The sequence below is a fragment of the Apis laboriosa genome, unplaced genomic scaffold (genome assembly GCF_014066325.1).
Source record: "Apis laboriosa isolate Shangri-la unplaced genomic scaffold, ASM1406632v1 scaffold23_cov150, whole genome shotgun sequence".
NCBI classification, from domain to species: Eukaryota; Metazoa; Arthropoda; class Insecta; order Hymenoptera; family Apidae; genus Apis; species Apis laboriosa.
Genome location: NW_025222452.1, coordinates 4,308,067 through 4,328,675, shown reverse-complemented (window position 1 = coordinate 4,328,675; position 20,609 = coordinate 4,308,067). Strand labels below are relative to the sequence as shown.

The window sequence follows — 20,609 nt, the reverse complement described above, 5'->3', positions numbered from 1 at the left end:
TTGGAGGAAGAGTAAAAAAAAGAAAAAAGGAAAAATGGCGAGCGTGTAGGATTCTCGCGATCGATAGATGGGGTACGTAGTGGCAGCCAGGCATTGTTTACGCCGAGTAAACGATTCAATGCTGAGAAATTTGCGACGAAATTTTTTTTTTACCGTTCGATGGAGAAGGTTAATCCCCTCCTCGTCGAGGAACGCTGCATTTTTCATTTTGAGGTCAGGACCGATTTAGCGAGGGGCTGCAGGTTGTTAAAGCTGCTTTCGAAGCGATGCTGCGAAATTGCGTGGTTCTCCCCTCCCCTGCCATTTTAAATCACTCGAAACGTTTGTTTTAAACCCCGTTCTTCCCAACATTCTTCACCTCCTGCCCCCTCTCTCCATCGATTAATTAATTATTTTTCTCTGTCGTGTCTCTGCGTTAATAAACCAATAAACGTAACTCTCTCTCTCTCTCGACTCAATTTAAAAAAAAAAGAAAAAATTTTTCGAAACGACTCGTGTTTAATTATTGTTCAATCGCGTTATGGAAAATAGATTGCTACGCAAAAGCGAAGGATAGACAGAGAGAGACGATCGAACGATCGACGATCGAAAGAAATGCGTAAAGACGCGGGGGTCGATCGTCCCCCCCCCCCTCCCTCCTCCCCCCCGCGTATCGAGGACGTTGATTTTTCATCCGGCCGTGGCAAGTATACACAGACTGCATTTTTCATTTCGAGGCTATTGCCGGCGAATGCGGGTTAAAGCGACCGAGGTTGGCCCCTCGCTATGAAGTGGCAGTGTTGCACTCCGAGGCCAAGAGAACCCGTCCATCCACGGCACTGCTCCATTTTTCGCTGGTCAGAGAGGCCACCAGCCGATACACGGGATACAGCCACTTTGTAATGCAAATGTTTCGCAATAATAATTTCATCCCCCTCTCGCGTACACGTAACACGTATCCACGTACGATATTAAACCGTCGTCTCTGTTTCGCGTGCGTGCGTGCGTCTCGGTCGCTTTGGGTGGAACAGAGAGAAATAATGCAAAAGAAGGAAGGAGAGAAAGGGAGGGGGAGAGAAAGGACGACGAGCGGTATCACCGCGTTGATGACCGAGTCCCGAGGAAAGCAAGGGAAATGAAGAGAAAATAAGAATTTCTGAACAGCCTGTGGCGAACCACTCTCCTGCGGACCACTCAGTCACGCTACTGACTGGTGCATAATCGTGAATGATGCACGAGGGACGCGCCAAAAGTAAGCTACACTCGTCCGGTGAAATTCTGCGATTGTTATTTTTTTAATGAGCTTGTCCAGTTGTCCAGAGCTTTAAACTAACCAACTACCCCTTGGTACGGGGGATTTAAACAGTCGGAGGAAATTTTTTATTCCACGATTATTCGCGACGATTATCTTTCCACGAGATGTGAATATATATGTATATTATAATGAAATATTAAGCAGGAGTTTGTTTAAATACGTAGAGATAGGCGTTTCTAATCCAAAGAAGAGAAGAAGAATACCTTCGAGAATTTGTGTGCAAATAACGTCATCGTCCTCCGTTGTGATTTGTAATTTAAATAGAAGCTTCGCCGTGATATTTTACATATTGCGTTGCCTCTGATATGCATAGTTATTTTTTTTTATATGCATAAGATGTTTCCCCGGCTACTAAATATGTATGTAATTCCAACGGAATGACGCTGGAATTCATTCGGAGTAAATATTTAATGACGAGAAGAAGGTACGGTTGATTTCAATTGAGATTTCGAAGATTTATTATAGATTCGAACGTAAACTTTGTTTACCCCTTGTACTGCATCACGCGAAGTCTCGAAAAATTCATTCTCCCCGCCGGTTAATTTTAACCGAGTACGAAGGGATGCATTTTTCTGTTTTTCGGTAATAAATTTTGAAAAATTGGTTTCCAAACCGGAAACAAAAAAAAAAAAAAGAAGAAAGAAAGGAGGGGGGAGGAAAAGTTTCCATTCGGGATATTTTCAATTTATTTATCCTCGCGGAAAGTCGTCGGATGGTATGCCACCTGTTACAGTACACCCCCGTAGATCGATAGACAGTAAAAACGAGATATTCCCGAGATTATTGTTTACCATGGAGGGCGATCGCGCGCACTCCAATAAAACGAGTCGACCGATATTATTGGGTGTTGCGCGTAGAAAGTTGTTGCTTTTATTATTATTAAAATGGGCCGACGTCGATGCATCCGTCCGAGTATTAACGCGAAAACGTTATTGACAACTTGCCATAAAAAGAATCCTCGGATCCGATTTTTAAAATACCGAAACTCGCCAAATACCAAAGCTTGAAACTCGCGTTAATATTCGCGAATTTACGAAAATTACGATTCGCGAGAAGAGGAGGATCCGAGCAATATTTCCAGCCTGGAATTTTTCCGTAATCGCTTTTGTACGCCAAGAGTGTTTAGAAATGGTCGTGCATCGACCTCTTCCGTTGCCTCTTCCCTCCGACTTCATCCCTCTCCCCTCTCTTGTTTCCGCATTGCTGATCCCCGCGGTTAAGCAGTAAACCGCGTGTTTAAGCGCTTTAAGGGATCCGTTCTATTCTGAAATGGTCGGAATACGGTTATTAACGTTGATTCCAACCCTCCGTTGTTCCAACCCTCCTCCCTGTTTACCTTCACGAATCTTTCTTCCCGGCCAATTTCCACCTCGATTTATTTTTTTTTCGTTGTGCGCATACAGAGAAGAGATCGAAAAGATCGGTCAAAAAAATATTGGAAGGCGTAGACAGCTTTTGGATTTACTTACGTTGCAAGTTTCTCGCGAGTTTCGAAAAATTCGTCTCGTTGAGAAATATTCGTCGCGTGATTTTAACCACGGCGTGGCAAACGATAATCCACGAGGAGGAAGAATCCCCGAAAGGAAGGATCCCTAACGATTCTTTATACGCGCGTCCAGATTGTTACTCGAACGCCCCGGAATCGACAGGGTTCACTGAACTTGGGAACTTTGCTCGAAGGAAGAGTTCCGGCTGAGCGATGATAGAGGGGCGGGAGAGGAAAAAAAGGGGGTGGAAAGGAGGAGAAAACGAGCTGCAAAAAATTGTCCTCGTTAAATACGACGACCTCCATTTGTCTCGCTATAAAGAGATTTTATGGCCGTCGAATAGCAGAGGATTCTTCCCCTCCCCCTCTGGCTTGAATTATTTTTAACGCACGATCAAAGATCGATACGATCCCGCGTTCGAATCTTTCGACGCGGCGATTTTTTTTTTTATAATCCTTTGGCTCTTCGTACTTTTCTTCTCTTTTTTTCTTCCTTCCTTTCTCTCTCTCTCTCTCTTTTTTTAATATATTTTCCAATACTCCGAGACTCATCGCGTTCAATTCCAATGGCCTCTCTCTCTCTCTCTCTCTCTCTCTGTTGATATTTCGCCGTGCAACAAACGAAGAAAACGCTCGCGTATTCTCGCGGAGGGACGCCGGTTTCAATTTCCCTCCGGTAATTGCAATTTATAACAAAACCCTCGATGGTCTCGATCGCGAACAAAACGCGGAATATCGCACAGTTTTTTTCATCGTCCGATGGAGTAGGGTGGGTTGGAAGGGCGAGGGGGAATAGAACGCTTGAAATGCGTATCCGGGCAGTCTCGAAAAAAGAAAAAAGGAAAGAGAAGAAGAAGAAGAAGAAGAAGAAGAAGAAGAAGAAGAAGAAGAAGAAGAAGAAGAGGTTTCTCGAGAGAGGGAAAGGGATGTGGCAAAGGGGTTGGTCGAAATAGAAGGCGGTCGAAGGAAAAGGGAATTAAACAGCGGCCCCACAAATCCGGCTCCCCCCACGTCCGCGCCAGAGGAAAAAGGTAGAGTTTAAACTGTGCGTGGTGAAGAATGAACGCAACCGTTATTCTCTCACCGAATTTTTCGCGAGAAATTATTATTACGATTATTCGAGAGACGAGACTTTTTAATCGACGCGATGCTCGATAATTCGGAATTGATGGAAATATTTCGAATTTGAACGGAGTTGAAAAAGTTGAAAAGTGAACGGATCGACTTGACGTTGAAGAATTGGATATTTTTCTTTTTTCGATCGATGTAATGTCGAAATGTATTGAATCGATGTATCGTGCTTTGGAGTTTGTATATACGTAAATTGCACTATGCGTAAAATGGCCCTGCGAAGGTCGATAATCGAGGCCGGAAGACCTAGGTGGAACTTTTCACGAACCTGTTAAAGTTTCGAGGGTCCAGCGTGCGAGAGGGAACTGCTCCTATCCCATTTACCAACTGAATCTCTGCCGAAGTTGGAATAGTTTTTCTCTTGTTTCTTTAAGTTGCACGACTTCACGGGAGTCATCTCTCATCTCTCTCTCTCTCTCTCTCTGCAAAGAGACGCTTCCTGGATAAAGATAAAAATCTCGAGAGAAGATTCTTTCTTTTACCGTTTATATATATATATATATATCTTGGTGGGCGATTTGCATCAAAGCGTTTGCTGCGTTTTTATTTACATTTCGCGGTACGACGATCGAGTTGCAAGTTATTAGCGTCGGCCATAGTTTCACGTGCCACTGCCTTTTTAAAGGGATGGAACGTTGTAATCGACTCCGTGACGAGATATACTTCCCCCTCCCCTTCTTCTTTTTCTTCTTTAAAACAAATCGATGCATCGAGGCACGTTTCAACGCAATCGAGGCATAATCTTCTGTCGTAAAACTTGTGCCCTTATCAATTTCGGTTTATCGTTTATTTATAGAATTTTATGATCGATGATAGCAAATGCTGCTCGTTCTTTTTTTCTTGGTGTTTTCGAAATTTAGTTTTTTCCAATTACGGTTGGCAAATTTTTCTAGATTTTTAAACGGCAATTTTCCAGAGAACGCGCCTCGCTTTCTGCTCTTTTCCAAACGCGATATACACCGCGGATGCGATGATACGGCGTCGTCGAATTCTCTTGCTCTGAATGGGCAAAAACACTCCGCCAGATTAAAAAATATGGCACCGGTCCAGCCGAACGACTACACTTTCGACTTCTTCCCTTCCATTTGGCAAGTTGGTCGCTCGTAAAAATTCGTCAGGGTTCATTGGAAAGGACGTCGGGTACCGAAAATTCCACCGTCATTTTTCCCACCACCACCCCTTTCCACCCCATGAAATCATTTTCCTTCGATATCGATCCGGAACATCCGGCCCATCTCTTCCCATAAATCGATGTCGTCCAACCAGTCATCCATTTTCGCAGTGGTCGCCGCGAAAACTTGCACGCTTTTTCTTGGAAAATGACGCTCCCTTCGATGAGGCCAAACTCGGGTGCCAAACTCCTCCGATCCTGAAGGGCGATCCTGATTCGAATGGAATGGCGTGGTTACTTTGTGAAATCGAACTGTTTCTTTCCCTCATCGGCAAATTATTCTTCACTTTTCCGCCAAGAAAACTTTACTCTTTAAAAAAAAAGAAGAAAACTCGCGTGAAACGATCTGGGAAAAGAGGAAAGAAACTTGGAAGAAAATCGGAAGAGAACTTGGAAACGTTGGAGCATCGGTTTTTTTCGCTTCTCCCTTTCCTCTCACCTTTGGATATTTCTCCTCTCGACATTTTCCCTCCCTTTACATTATTTTCCATTCAGATCGAATATACAGTCGGATTTCTTTGATCACCACGACATTCTTTCTCACTTGCTTGGACGAGACGAAGGATTTATCGCGAAGATTCGGTCCAGGGATGAATTATTCGAAAGCGGAGCCTTCCGACGAGCTGTAGAAAAAATACGCTCGAAATACGACTCTCTACTCTTTCGTTTCACGTGAAACGTGATCCTTAGTTGCTCATCTCATCGATCTTCTGGATAAGTTAATCGCTACGATACGAGAGAGAGAGAGAGAGAGAAAACAAATTCGAATGAACCGCGAAATACTTTACCGCTCTGATTATTTTCGAGGAAAAGGAAAAAATTAAGAAGAATCCTTTAAGCAATCCTTTCGGAGCGTGCAAGCAACAGTACCGCGTTTCACTCGCCTATTCCCCTTTTACTTGCACAGCGATACCAGATGAAATCCTTTTAATCTCCGGTTTCAAAAGGGGGGGAAAGAAAAAAAAATACGTGTAAAATATCTCCCCAGTCGAATAGGTTTCGAGACTATATATATATATATATATACCTGTGCATATTCCTCGATGGTATCGCGAGGCTTCGGGGTTTCGATTTTTCTCCCGTTCCTTTCAAAACGCAACGAAATGAAAATGCAACCGGAAAGTCATTCCCACTTCTATTCCTCTTGCGTGTATGTACGTGTATCCGTATATATGTGCGCGTATGCGTGTGTGTAGTACGCACGTTTTTAATGGTCCCAGCATTCATATTCATTTTCCCTTTCGTTTCGAATGTATCGCGTTACATTCGGATGTCGAGCGTGGCGCAACTTGGTTTTTCCTTTACTTTTTGATCGTACGCGCCACCGTCCTGATTTTCCGCCGTTTTCCCCCCTCCTTTTGTTCCCGCGGGTTTGCATTAATTTTTTTTTCTTTTTTCAAAAAAAAAAAAAAAGAATCGTTGTCCGCCCCTACTCAACGAAACACCTGCTTTCCATACGAGTGCACGGAAGATCGAATCCGGCGAGATCAGTCGTAAAGAGAAATAGGTTAGAAAAGTATCTCGTGGATAGCGAGATATCGATACGAGTCGAATCGCGAGTCAATTCGAGAGGATCACAATTTCCGTGGGATCGAGTCGATCTTTCGAGTCGAATTAAGGAGGGAGGGAGTTGTATCTTTTTTTCTGATCGAATCAAAAGCTACGTCATCATCCGATCGTGCATTTTTCAAGGCACTTTAACGGATGAAAGCCGGGGAAATATTTCGAGGCAAGTTTAGAAGAAGAACGGTTTCATTTCGTCTCTCCCACCCGAGTTGTTCCCTCGTGTTCTCGACACGACACTCTTCGTTACACCCTTCCGTAATCCGGAATACAAATATTTTTCTCCACGCTGCGCGATGAATAATATATCGAATAATGTGTACTCCGTCATTTCCATTTTTGTCGAGTAACAAATTGTAACAAAAAAAGTAACAAATTGTGTGATTCGTTCCGAGAACATTGCTCTTTGCGATCTCGATCGATCGAAAGATCGGATCGAAACCACCACCAGCGTCAGAAGTAGCGCGCCACGGTACCAAATTAAAGTTGCATGGACGAGGATGACTCGTCTTTGACGGTTCTCTTGGGTCGAAATTGGAGGGTGGGTTGGCTTGGTTGGTTTTCTTGGCGAACGGTTTTACCCCCATCGGCCGGGTAAAAAGCGGTTAGCTTGGGAAATTTATCAATGAAAGTAAGCCGCGCCGCTGGGGCCTCGTAAATACTCTCCACCACTCCACGTCACGTTGGCTGAAACTCCCTGTAGATGCGTTACCCGCCGGGATCGTTCATAATTCACCATCCGATTTGAACAAAGTTTTCCAACTGGCACGATTTGCTTAATGCTCCATTGTCCTCCTTTTCACCTGTCCTCGTCAACCTTCCTATTTTTGTATCCCCCTTCTCTCTCTCACTAGGTGGAAGAATCCACCCCCCGCCCCCACGGTTCGCCGACCTTTCGATTTCCCGAAATTACGAACGAACTCGAACGAATTTCGCCCCAATTCGACTCTTGCGGCGGTTAATTCGGTTCCCTTCGTTTGGAAAACTTTTTAATCCCGACTGTTATTTCGCCACTTTCTGGCACACTTTCGGTCGACTCCCGCGCTGCTCCCGTGCTGAAAGTTGGCGTGGCCGGGCGGATCGATGCGCGGCCGCGATGCGAAGAAACGGTGCGTAACCCTCGCTGCACCTCCAATGAATTTTTCCCCTTTCTCCCCTATTCTTTAATACTTTTTAATCTCTAAAAGTATCAATTAATTTCCTCGCGTGGAAATCGATCGAGAATTGATCGAGACGCGGAGAAAGATTAGGCGAGAAAAGCGTTCCCCTCCCCATTGGGCAAACGGAATAAATGGCGTTTGCTGTTCACCCCGTTCGTACATCTGAATCTATTGTTATTTACCTAAACCCGTTCCCAAGCTTGCGCGGATATCCGCGGTAACGGTATTACCGCGGCGCTACCGGGTAGTAACTTGCAATTTAGAATTAATAGGGATGAAATCATTTGTTTCGCTCCCCCTCCCTTATTAACCTTCCGGGGAATACACGCGCGCAGCCGTGTAAATTGACGACGTTTCCCTCCCTCTACCTACCTACTGAGAAATTATCTCGGAAGATAATAACGAAGGAGCGAAACGGTGTGAGCGGACGGTTTTGAGATATTTCGATAATTTATCAACGTCGCGGTTGAACGGCCGTCGGGTTGATCGTTATCGATATCACCTCCCTCCCCCCCCCCCTCCCCCGTGGAGAGAATCGACGAGCGCCGTAACCGGATCAGCACGTGTTTCCGTGGTTTTAATTAATCGCAATCCCCGATCCAAATCCAATTTTACATCGTCTGTTTAACCCTTCCCCTCCCCCCCTCTGCCCGGAACTGCCTATCTCTTTTTCATCGGGGAGGGAGAAAGAGGAAGGGAGAACACCGCGTTTGAATACCGAATACGCGAATCAATCGCGTCGAAGAATTCGCACCGCCCCGTGCTCTTTTAACGAGCGTATTCTCTCTCTCTCCCCCTCTCATCTTTTAATTAAATTCCTCGAATCGACGGGGCGACGGAGCCTCTTCTCTCGGAATGGAGAGGAGGGGAGCGGACAGTCTCCCACGATTCTCTTCACGAGCGCAAGATCAGCTCCCTCGATCACGAACTCTATCCAAAGGAAAGAAATCGAGTAGGATCGGATCGGGGCGGCTCGATCGAAGGGGGCGGGGCACGAGGAAGAAAGAAAAGAAAATTTCCATATCCACGCGATAGGAATACGATAGATAGCTCCCGATACAATTAATTACATCGAAACTGTGTATCTAGCCTTCTCGACGAGCTCCCTCCAACTTTTACTCACTTAAGCGTAACCTCCTCCTCCTCCTCCTCCTCCCCCCATTTTATCCCGCCTCATCCAAGCCAGCCAGGTTGTTGGATAATTTTAATTCATGGCCGTGCTTGCGCCATTCCTGTCCCACCCCCGCGAGGAATATTAACGGCTCGCTGACAAGGGGTAGAATATTTGTAAAACTATGCATAGCCCAGGGATACTTGATGGGGACATGCCAACGTGCGGGTGGAAATATGACGAGCTTCCAGGGAAAATACCCCAGGCACCAGAAGCCGAGGTGAACTAAAAGCGCTTTAAACTGTACATACACACGTATATATATATATACACATATACATATATATCCGAGGAGGATAGTTCCCGTATATATACGTGTACGTTCACACATGCACCTGTACAACCTGTTCCTGTGAAATACCGCGAGGGCAAGAAATGCGAGGCAGCAGGGGGCGCTCCCTCCTCCTCCTCTTCTTCTTCTGCTTCTTCTTTCTCGCGATTCTAAAAGATTAAAGTATCTCGGTTAATTAATGCGGTCTCTTTCGTCGGTGGTTTTAAAGTGGGTGGGAGGAGGGGTGGACGAAAAGGAGATAAACGATGGGATACGTCACCGCGCCCCTCTCTCTATATTCTTTCGTTGTCCATCTTACGAAATGACGATAATATCGAGTGTCTCTAAATGTTTAAAGTTTCACGATCAATGAGAAGAATGGTTCAAGGTTTACTATGGGTGGTTACAGAAGGAAGAGCGAGAAGAAAAAAGTAATTACGATAATCGCGATTCGAGAGGCTTGGTCGAGGAAGAAAGGGGAAATACACGGGGGATAGGGTGGAATTTTTTTGGAGCGAATTGGAAAGGAGGGGTTGTCCATAATTTACCAAGTTTCGCGTCTCGTGGAATACTGGTTCGACGCAGCGGTGTTCCTCTTTAACCCCCTTGACACGTTTTCACAGTCGATTCGAGGCAACGGCCACTCGCCGCGCCTCGCCTCGCGGAGCCCGGCTTCCTAGCTTTTTATCCCTGGACAAATTCTGCGGTTTCCCCTGGCAAGATTCTATCCTACAAAAGCTACGCTCCTTTTGACAAACTTGCAATCCAATCGACAAACGAATCGATTCCCGGGGAGTACTCAATGGCCCGCCTTTCGAGTCTCTATTTTTCTCCTTTTCTCCCCCGTACATCCTGGTGCACCACCATCGTATACTTTGTATACGTATCAACTTTTCCCTCCCTCCCTCCCTCCCTTCTTGATTCTCGATCCAATTAACAAAAGTTTAGAAAAGTAATTTTTATTCCCCGGAGCGATATTTTTCGTGTTTAATTCTTAAACGAATTTTGTATATCTTGAACATCTTTGACAATTAAATCGTAAAGTTTCTCTTGAATTTTCCTCGAGCTCTCGAGCTCTCAACGGGACGATCCATTTTTTAAAAAGGCGCGATCTCCTCCGGGATCGTCTCGAAGGGAGATCATTTCAGGAACGATAATATTTTTAAAGCTCGGTATAATTCGTAATATATGTTATCTCGTATAATAATAAATGAACTCTCCCGGCATACACTCGTCGATAATTCCGTTCGCTCGCGTTCGATGAAAAAAAAATTCCGAAGATTTTTTTTACATGGCGTATTTTCCCCGGTATTTTTATTTTTATTACAGAAAAGAGAGAGAGAGAGAGAGAGGAAGAGAGAGGCGGAGGATAGATATTTCTCTGTCGTTGCAAAATCTGACCCGGTTGTTCGTTTCGTCACCGCTCCTTGCAGATTTACTGCGCGAATCACGCGGCCGCCGGAAGTGACGTTTGCACATGCACGCGCGATTTATTTTCCGAGAACGAGGGAGAGAACGAGGCGCCCCCATCCACAGGCCGCACCATCCGTCCCGCCCCGTTCCGTCACGCTGAATCGACCAGCCAAGCGCGCTTTCAACACCGCCCTCTTCGCCGCGTCTTGATTTCTCAGGGCTCGAGGTAAGCCTCCCACCGCCCCCGACTCGTCCTCGACGTCCGCTTTGATGCTGGTCACGCGGAAGTGCAAATCTTCCCTCAACCCCGTTCCGCGGCCGGGGAAAAGCCAGCCACGATTTTGTTTGTCTTTCCGATATGCCGTTTCGCCAACGATGTTGCTTCGTTAAGCGTGTAAATAGAATAGGCGCTTCTTCGAGGGGAGGAACCGTCAAACTCGCGTCGAGAGAGTAATTTTACTTACCCTTCCTGCTTCTCTCTCTTTACTCGGATATAATAAGTTGAAGGAAGGATTCGAAGGATTCGAGATGGAGTTAATTAGAATCGAATTGATTTGAAAAAAAAAAAAAATACAAGGTTCGAAGATAGCGTGTTTGTCGAATTTCGAATTTATGAATTTCTGAACTATGATTCTCCATTTTCGATCACTCATGAAGAGGGGAGGGAAAGAAGAAAAAATAAACAGGCTCGTCACGATCGTGGAAAACAAGGCTGATCACGCGAAGCGTTTCGAAGCTTGGACACGGATATATATTCTTTCCCTTCGTCCCTCGATCGATGGATGTTGGAGACGGATATCTCGCTGATAAATGTTCTTCCGAAAAAAAAAAAAAAAAGGGAAAAAAGGAACGTAAAATTGACGTATCGATAAACTGATCGAGAAATTGGTTTTATTTCACCGATATTCACAACCGATTAAATAAATCGCGAATATTACTCGTTGAAAATTGTTGGTAATAATCGATCGCGTGTATCGTATTCGGATTCTTTCTCTTGTTGCGCCCTCCTCCTCCCCATTCGTCCGTTCGAGAACCAACGAAATATCGATATATTCGTTTTCGAGTCGTTCGATTCGATTTCGATCGAATTTCGGCGCGTCGAAATCATCGAGGCTCGTTTCCTCCTCTCGAGTCACTGGACCCACGCGACCCCATTCAAGGTCGACTCTCGACGACTCTCCCACCCAGATCCCATCCGGGTTAATCAAGGTCCCCCGGTGCGGTTGATCCGCTTAATCAGACGGTGGCTGAGAGGTTAACGACATGGGCGTTGCCTCTCGTGGGCGGAGTTTGGGGGGAGACGCGCGTGGAGAAGAAAAAGTCGCGGGGAACGCGGGAACGCGCATCTAAAATTCTAGAAGCTTTGTGCCGTGTCTATCTGGCGGAAAGAGAGAGAGAGAGAGAGAGAGAGAGAGAGAGAGAGAGAGAGAGAGAGAGTATGAACACACAGGCGATGGGGAGGAGGACACTATGAAGAGGAAGTACGACACGACGTGGACGACGCGCGAGACAAAGGAAACGATGGAAAAGAAGAAGCAGAAGCATCCACCGTGTATTATTTTCCAGGATGATGAGGGCGGCTGCGCTGGCAACCCGTAGCTAAGCCGGCTACGCCTTTTAGGGGGACTGCTGCAGGCTGGAGAGACCAGGATGAGAGGACGAGACGTACAATTAGTAGCGAGGCTTCCCCTCCCTCCCAACCTTTTCGCCGCTTTTTCGTCCGTCGACTCGATCGTCAACTCGTTCGCTGCCTCCCTCGATAGCAGTTGCCTTCCCCCCTCCCTTCTCCCTTCTCCTCCCCTCCTTCTTCCTAAAACCATCCATCGATGAATTCTCGAACGCTGGAATAGGAATGGAATGGGATGGCGCAGTAAGGGGAAGAGGAATGCAAGCAAAGGTTAAGGAGAAATCGGGATCCACGCCTGGAAGGGTGAAATTAGTTCGTGCTCTCTCTTACGTGTAACGGGAATGGAGACGAAGGTAAGGAAGGAAGGTAATACGGGATGTTGTTCGGGCGGGGTTGAGGAACTTGCGAAATGACTTGTGTGGAAGGTCTCCTTTCCCTCTCGCGTTTAAGGTTCGACTACGCCTTCGGAAACGCAATTTCGCTTTGTTCGCCATTTCTTGGCGTATCACGCGGCGAAGATTCGAAGCTAGGTTCAGCGAGGAAATGTTATTCGAAATGGTATATAAATTTAGTGGAGAGAGGGATTCGCGTGGCAAGAGGAGAAGGGAAAAGCGGGGGAAATCAGAGTCGGAAGAGGGAAGAAGGATAATTCTTTCAACGTTTATTCCGACACCGGAGCTTTCTTCTTCTTCTTCTTCTTCTTCTTCTTCACGGTTGCTTGAATTTTCGAGCAAGAGTTTGCGGGAAACGGGGAACAGGAAGAACAGCTTTGTGGACCCTGTCTACCCTTATCGCGGATTCCAGGCCATTGTCCAGATCCCGGCTCGGCCGAGCATAAAGTTTCATCCTCCCTCCTCGGTTTTGCCTTTTCTCTCTCCCTCTCCCTCTCTCTCTCTCTCTCTCTCTCTCTCTCGACCACCACCGGTCGGCTGCGTCGGGGAACGCATTAAGGGATTGGGGGCGGTGAATCAGTGGAAATTAGTACGGCGAATAACTTGCAATTAGCCGGTGAAAGGCTATCGTAATTGAATTATCCGCGATGGGGACGAATTAATAACGAAAGATCGTAATCGTTATTCGCGGATTATTTCGCGAATTGTTCGAAATTGGACGCATAGGAAGGCGCGAGAAAGGAAACGCCTTTCCCATTATCGTCACAGGTGACCCAGTGACACGCATCAGCATTCGTTTCGCCCCGCTTGAAAACTCGACACAAAAAAGTGCGCCGCGAAGACGCCATTGACGCGCCGTGAAAGTTTTATCGACCGTCGTCGCCGCTCCCCCTCCGCTTCTCCTCCTCCTCCTCCTCCTCCTTCTCCATCCACCTCCAACGTTTTTTCGTTTTTTCCTTCGCCAATTCATACTTATCCCTCACCCTCTTACTCGAGAGGGACGATTCTCGATCTTATCGAATCCTTCTCTTCAATCATTATCGCTTTCGATCGATTATCATCGGATTCAGATTCGGGGATCTCTATCGTGGATTTTTGTTTCGCGAGCAGGAAGAGAAGGAGGGGGAAGAGGGAGGAACGAATCGTTCCTCTTCGACTTGGAGATTCTTGGAGATCGACTCGATCAACTAGATTCTAATTTCGAAGGCTCGTAGTGGAGAGGCAACTCGGTTTTGGAAAGGTGGAGCAGCAACGTGACCCGATTCGCGGTGAAGGCGCGTGAAAATCGTCCCTGTACAAATATGACGGGAAGCAGGAGAGGGCAGGGTGCGACATTTCATCCGGCGGAGGACTTGACTTTTCGTCCTAATTTCGCATTAATCGATTTCGACTCGCGTACGTTGCATGCACGCGTCGACTGCAGAGAGAGAGAGAGAGAGAGAGAGAGAGAATTGAAACCGTACCAGGACGTACGTTTTCCTCTCTCTCTCTCTCTCTCTTTTTTCTTCCCGCCATCCTTTTTTTCTTCCTCTCCTCGAATCGTTGTAAATCGAAGTCGGTCACAGCTGCGGCTAACGGTCCGAGCTTTTATCTCTTCCTAATGAAACTCGATTCCACGATGGCGCAGCTTCAGCTCGAATAATATTTAACCATTGGATTTTTATTCCAAGAAGAGTGGAGAAATATGGTTGGAAATTTTCGGTATTATAATAGGACCGAGTTTGAACCGAGTAGTGAATAATCGACACGATCGATTTCGACTGAGATAGAAGAAAAGAGAAAATGGAAATGTTGGAAAATTCGGAGGCGAGAGAAATTAATTTCGAAAATGCGGGACGATGATTCGGAGGTTGCCATCGTTTTGCGGCGGCAATCGAACCGCGTTAGGCTGCTTTCTCGATGTCGTTCGCAAAGTTTCCTTCCGAACTCGGGTCGAAACGGGTAGAAATAGCTCGGTGGCCGTTCGTAATGGGCAAAGTTAATCTCGAATCGTCTGTTGTTTCGTTGGGGTCAGGAACGACGAGGCGTGGGGCGTGCGCCAAAAGAGTGGCATTCAAGATTTAGACGAAGGGGGAAAGTTTGTGCCGAGTGTAAAAAGTTGTCGGAGAAAAAAAAAATTCTCGAAAGAAGGTGAAGAAGAATAGATCCTAATCCTTGCAAATATACATGCGTATAATACAAGCATCGAAATATTTTCCAATCGAGGAGTGTTTCCCCCCTCCTCGATATCGCTTATTTCACCCCAAACATCCGAATGGTTAACATCGACGCGGGAGGAAATAGGGGTGTGGAAGGGTGAACGAGATCTCGAAACGTTTCGCTAATCTCGAACATCAATATTAGCAGTGAGCCTTAGACATAGAACTTGATTAGCAGGGCAACCGATATTCCACGTTTACATCATCCGTTTACTCGAGACTTCCCGATGGGGCATATCGTGGTGGACGATATTGACGGCTTCGAACACCGCCTACAATTTCCGTGTCCATTCCAGATCTCTCCCTGCCTCGATACGATACCTTTGAACGTTTGAACGCTACCTCTTCTAACCTTTCCACTTCCTGTTGTGTCTTCATCACCAATGGAATCACCTTTAACCGGTCGAAACGTATTTCGATTCGAGTCGAATTCTCGGAGAAAATTTAAGCGCAATTTAAAGCGCGAAGGGATATCCGTAATCGCGTGTGGGTATCTCGTCTCTTAGTTGGACCAACTAAATACGATTTAGAGAGGTTAGGATCGTTTCTGAATCGTGAAATGGAAGAAGCGTGGTCGGAGATGGCGTGTGGTTATCGCGAAATAGATAGGTGAAATAGCTTCTTGCTGATATCTCGTTCGTGTTTTATCAGAGATTCTATCGATATATATTCATGACTCGTAAACCTTTCAACTATTCCATCGAAACGTTTTAAGACAATCGAAAATATATACCTTGTACATACATATATACATACGTACTTGAGACGATGATGGTACGATTTTCATCGTAACGTTCTCGAGTATTGGCTTTTTTAACCAATTTTTCCCCTTCTTGTTCGAGTTTCTTCTTTCGAATTAATCGTTGGATAAAAATTTCATCCCCGGAATGGATGAAGCACCCTTCTTCCGGTCATCGATCTCTGCCGTTCCTTGTTTCCCAACTCGACAAGTTTAAAATGAAATTCTTGGCAAGAAGTTGGGGGTCCCTTTCCCCTCGATCAACTTGCGCGAAATAATTGAGAAATTCATCTCGTGATAATATTCGTCGAATATTAGAATTAAGAAAATTCGAGACGGATGTGGAAAAATTCATCGCGAACCGAATTGTCGTTTCGAGTCGAATACCCTCGACGCGGAAAGAAGACGGGAAAAGCGGAAGTCATAGTCGCGAATGAAAAACACGCGTTAAAAAGCGTTGCACAATCGTCGAGAAAACGTTGGGATTGCAACCGCTTTCAGACGATGGAAAACACGTTAACACGTTTTCAGTTTGCTAAAAGTTTGCCTCGACCGGTGAAAAAATATTTTTCACAGATTTTTCTATTTTCTTTCCCCTCCCTCCTTTTAAGGATCTGTGTGCCCTTCCTCTTACCGGATCACCATTGTCGCCTCTCATCTGCTCCCTGCCATACCGCTTCGCAATTTTCTCTTTACGCATCTCGTGATTCTCGAGACGAGGAGAGGCGAGAATTTTTATTATCGATAAAATAAAAATTCCCTCCACGATGGTAAACACATCTCCATCGAGGTTATCGCTTTCTTCGATACCGGGTTATCGACCACGGTAAAAATATATATATCCCAAGTATCGTCGATCTTTTTCCCCATAGAAATGGCGGATAACCGCGGCGTCCTTTTTTAGGTCAAGGGCCGCTAAACTGACCCTTCGTCGCTCGACCGATTAATAACAATTGCGCAAGGTATCTATAGATGCTCTATCCCTTAAAATCTTCGTATACAAAAATATATATTTATAAATATACCGATCACGTTTCGTAAAAGCGCGATCGAGAAGAAATATATTATGAAATTCTTTTCATGGAGGGGAATTAGCCGTACGTAATTGTTGTATAACGGGTCAATATATTTTCACCCCCTCTTGCGCGTTAATCCGTGGAATTAGAAATTTCAAGTATGCACCCTTCCCTCGAAGCACTCGAAGTGGAAAGCTTGGGTGCACCCGTTCACGCGAGAGAAATGGTTTGGCTGGCGTCGCCAGATATTTACCGTGGCTGAAAATAATTTTCAACGGGGGTGGGTTGAATGGCGTTACGAGTTAAGTATACCCATCAAGAATTTTCCGCTCGCCGCCAGTTATAGCGACGTATATAGTATATCGAGTATATAGTATAGTATATATATATAGTATATACTTTACAGCCTTCGAGCGACAGATTTAGTTTGCGTAATTTAGTTGCTTTTACGCGGTTAGCGGAAGGGGCAGGGAGGGGAGGGTTGTATCCTAAATTTAATATAAACTCGCGTCATTGTTAGCCGGCGAACTTTTATGCGCGACGATATTGCGAAGCGACTTATTATGAGCCGTTCTGGGTTGGTCAACGAGGGTAGGGGGGGAAGGGGGAGGAGAATTCGCATTCGACGAAAGGAACCGGTCTCTTTGAGCGAAATAAATTTCCTTTCCCGCGACCGCTCCAATTTCCTAACCATCCACCCGTTCAATCTTCGTCCGTTATTTACATTCTCGATGTTGTTTCCCCCCCCGTTTGTTTGTTTACACTCGTGTTCGCTCGTTTATGTTTTATATACGCACGTACAGTCGCCGGTTTATTTTTTTTTCTCGACGAGATTTGACATCGACGTTTAGAAACAGAAGGGGTAGCGACGATTTCAAAATTGATAAAAATAAATATCGATCCGTATCATCCATGTTTCTTCTTCTCGAAGAAGAAGAAGAAGAAGAAGAAGATTTTTCTTTTTTCCTCGCGGATTCCCCGATTGCCTTTTTCTCGATTAGACTTAGAATTAGGCAAAAGTTTCGGACGAAAGTTTCGGCTCGCCGCCCGCAGAGGGGGCGAGTGAATAATCGAAGAGATACGTCTTCGAGCCGTCGTCGAAGCGGGTTCAAAGTTGGTTCAAGTTTCGCGTTTGGCCTAAATAGACACGCGGCGGTACAGGTCGATTCCGGAGAGATGAATTATTTAAGGAGGGAGCGCGGTGAAAGGAGGAGGAGGAGGAAAAACACGGGAAGGAGCGTGTGTGATGTGTTGGAGGTTGGCTCGTTCCAATGGCGCGGAGCAAATTAATAAAGCGGCCACTTTGAACGACGATGCTTGACCTTTTGACGCCTGATTAAAATAGAGCGCGACACCTCCCTCGCCCTGATCACCTTAATTAATCGCCGCTGGAATCTGTCTAGACATTGTGACCGAGGATGATAATAAAGTAAATAACGCTTCTTCTCGATCTAACCTCCTCGTCGTGATTAATCGATATCGATCGTTAAATTGCAACGGATTGGCGAGAAATTTCACCTTTCGAAAATATTCGTCGAATTTTTCTCGATCGAATTTTTCCTCTTCCCTCGAAACGGAACGGCCAACTTAAATTACAAAATTTCCTGAATCGGGTTGTTGCCGCACTTTTTTTTTTTTTTTTTTTTTTTGCACAAGTTTGTCAGCTCGGAATCGAGCTCTTTCCCCCACGGTTTCTCCATTTCTCCCACGGTTTCCCCTCCTCTCTTTTTTTTCCCCCCTCTTTCTTTTTCCTTTTTTTTTTTTCACCTGTTTCCAAGGCAGACCCCATTCTCTCGCCCCGCTCTCTCTCTCTCTCTCTCTCTCTCTCTCTCTCTCGGGCTCCGCCGCTTTGCATAATTTCTATCGCTGCAAGTGGAGCACAGAGGTGCACGTAACTGCCACACGCTCGCGCGTTTTACGTGTACGTGCATCGTTCCCGCGCACCCTCGTTCCACGCAACGCCGTGGGGGTAAATTGACACGAAGAGAACGCGGGCGCACGGATACTTATTAGCGAGCAAACAGCGACTCGGTTTTTTCGTTGCGCGATGCTCGTATTTCTCGATCGACTTTCGTCTATTCACGTTCCGTATATCATATATATAATTATTCTCGATATACAGCGGTTTACATTCTCCTCGAAAACTTAAAAAGAAAAAGAAAAAGATGATAATTGAATGAAGCTTCGTTCATTCGCTAGTGGATGTTGCTGAGAATCGGTGTGTGATTAAGGAAGCCGATCCTTGTTCGAGCCTTCTTAGAATTCGTGGGCAGAGAAAGGGATATTCGGATTGGAGAAAATTATGGAGGAGAACCGATTCGGGTGGGGGAATGGGAAGGGGGCGAGGTTGGTTGGTTGAACCGATAAATTTGGATTAATTTCTAAAGAGGGATGTGCCGCGTTAATTTATATAGGGGAATATAGGGAGGGATTGGCGAACAGTGGGAACGTTGGTTTCATTTTCTCCTGGCTTTAATCGATACAGCCGCTGTCCTAAAAAAAGAATTCGGGTTGTATCGCGCGCGAAACTCGGCTGGCTCATCTATCATTTCCATTTACCGATTTCGCGATACTTCAGGGGTTCATGGGTGTGTAACACGCGGCAGGATTTGCAGTTATTTAATTTATTGGAAATTAATTAGATTCGCTTAGCTTGCCTCTCTCTTTCCCTCCCCTTTCCTATCTATATTTACGATCCTCGATTTAAACTGTGTTTCAACCGATTAAACGCGAATCCTCGGTCTAACGTGAACGCGTGAACTTTGTGATATATCAGGGCGATAAAATGGTTGGCCGTTTAAAAGTTTGGAAACTCGTTAAAAAGTTAAGGAAGAATAGGTTTCGAAAGATCGGAAGTCTCGCTTAAATTCGATCAGATCGTTGACGTTAAAAGTTAATGTACAAATTTTTTTTTAATCCCATCGTTATCGAATCTTTTTTTCTTTTCATCTTTGCGATCGTTTTTCCTTCATAACTGGTATAACAATACCAGATGTGATCCTTTCTCCGTACCCTGAAGAAATTTTATTATTCAACTCGAATCGAATTTATTTTCGTGTCGTCGAAAAAGCGGGGATCGATATTCTCTCTCCCCTCTCCTCCTCTCTCCATCCCATCTCATCCCATCGTCATCGTCGCCTCGAAAAGTTTAATCGTCCATTTCCGTTGCAATAAAAGAGACAACGAAGCACGCTTTGAATAGAGTTTTTTCTTTTTTCTTTTTTCTTTTTTTTTCTTTTTTTTTGTGAGGCCGCTGATTTGCTCGTTCATCGAACCTCGTTTATCGCGCGATAACAACAACGCCGTCCGACCAACGTGCGTAACGTGGATATATCCATTGCGAGGATGAAGGAATAACGGATAATTTACGCAAGGAGGGAAGCAAGGAGGGAAGAAAGGGATGTTTCAACCCTTTGCGCTCGACGAGCCCCTTTTTTCGGGCGAAGTGGCAACAACTCGAGAACAACGAAAAACGTTTTATTACGTGACGAGTGTCTTAACTAAAAAAAATAATATTCATAAATTAAATCCTTCTCAATAAAAAAGAGGAACACCGAGGAAACGCACTTCACAACATTTCACAAATCGTTACTTATTAATTGGATCACGAGATAATAAATGAAGAGGTGAAAATCACGAAACGTCGTTGAGAATCGTCTCTCGAGCGCGAAGGGTTAAACGCGATTCGAAATGGAAACCGACGATGACGAGGAACACGTGGCGAATCGATTCGAAATTCGACATGTGATGGAAAAAAACAAAAAAAAAAAAAAAGACGAACAATTTCCAATTCCGTTTCGTCTATTGTTCGAGGTTTGTGCTCCACTCGGGGGGAGGGAAGGGATGGGGGGGGGGGAAGGATATCGACGAGCGTTTTTTTTTCTTGTAACTTATCCGGTGGGAAAAATCGGGTTGTGCGTGTTTTGCGAAAGCGCGGGTCGACGAACCGCGTAGCTGGGAACACGGAGATACGAAAT

General features: G+C 45.4%; 1 protein-coding gene across 1 annotated transcript in view; it reads left to right on the top strand.

The window, feature by feature from the left end:
• The window catches only part of LOC122713378 (acetylcholine receptor subunit alpha-like 1), a 107,528-nt gene that overhangs the window by 7,076 nt on the left and 79,843 nt on the right, over window positions 1-20,609 (top strand). The window lies entirely within an intron of this gene.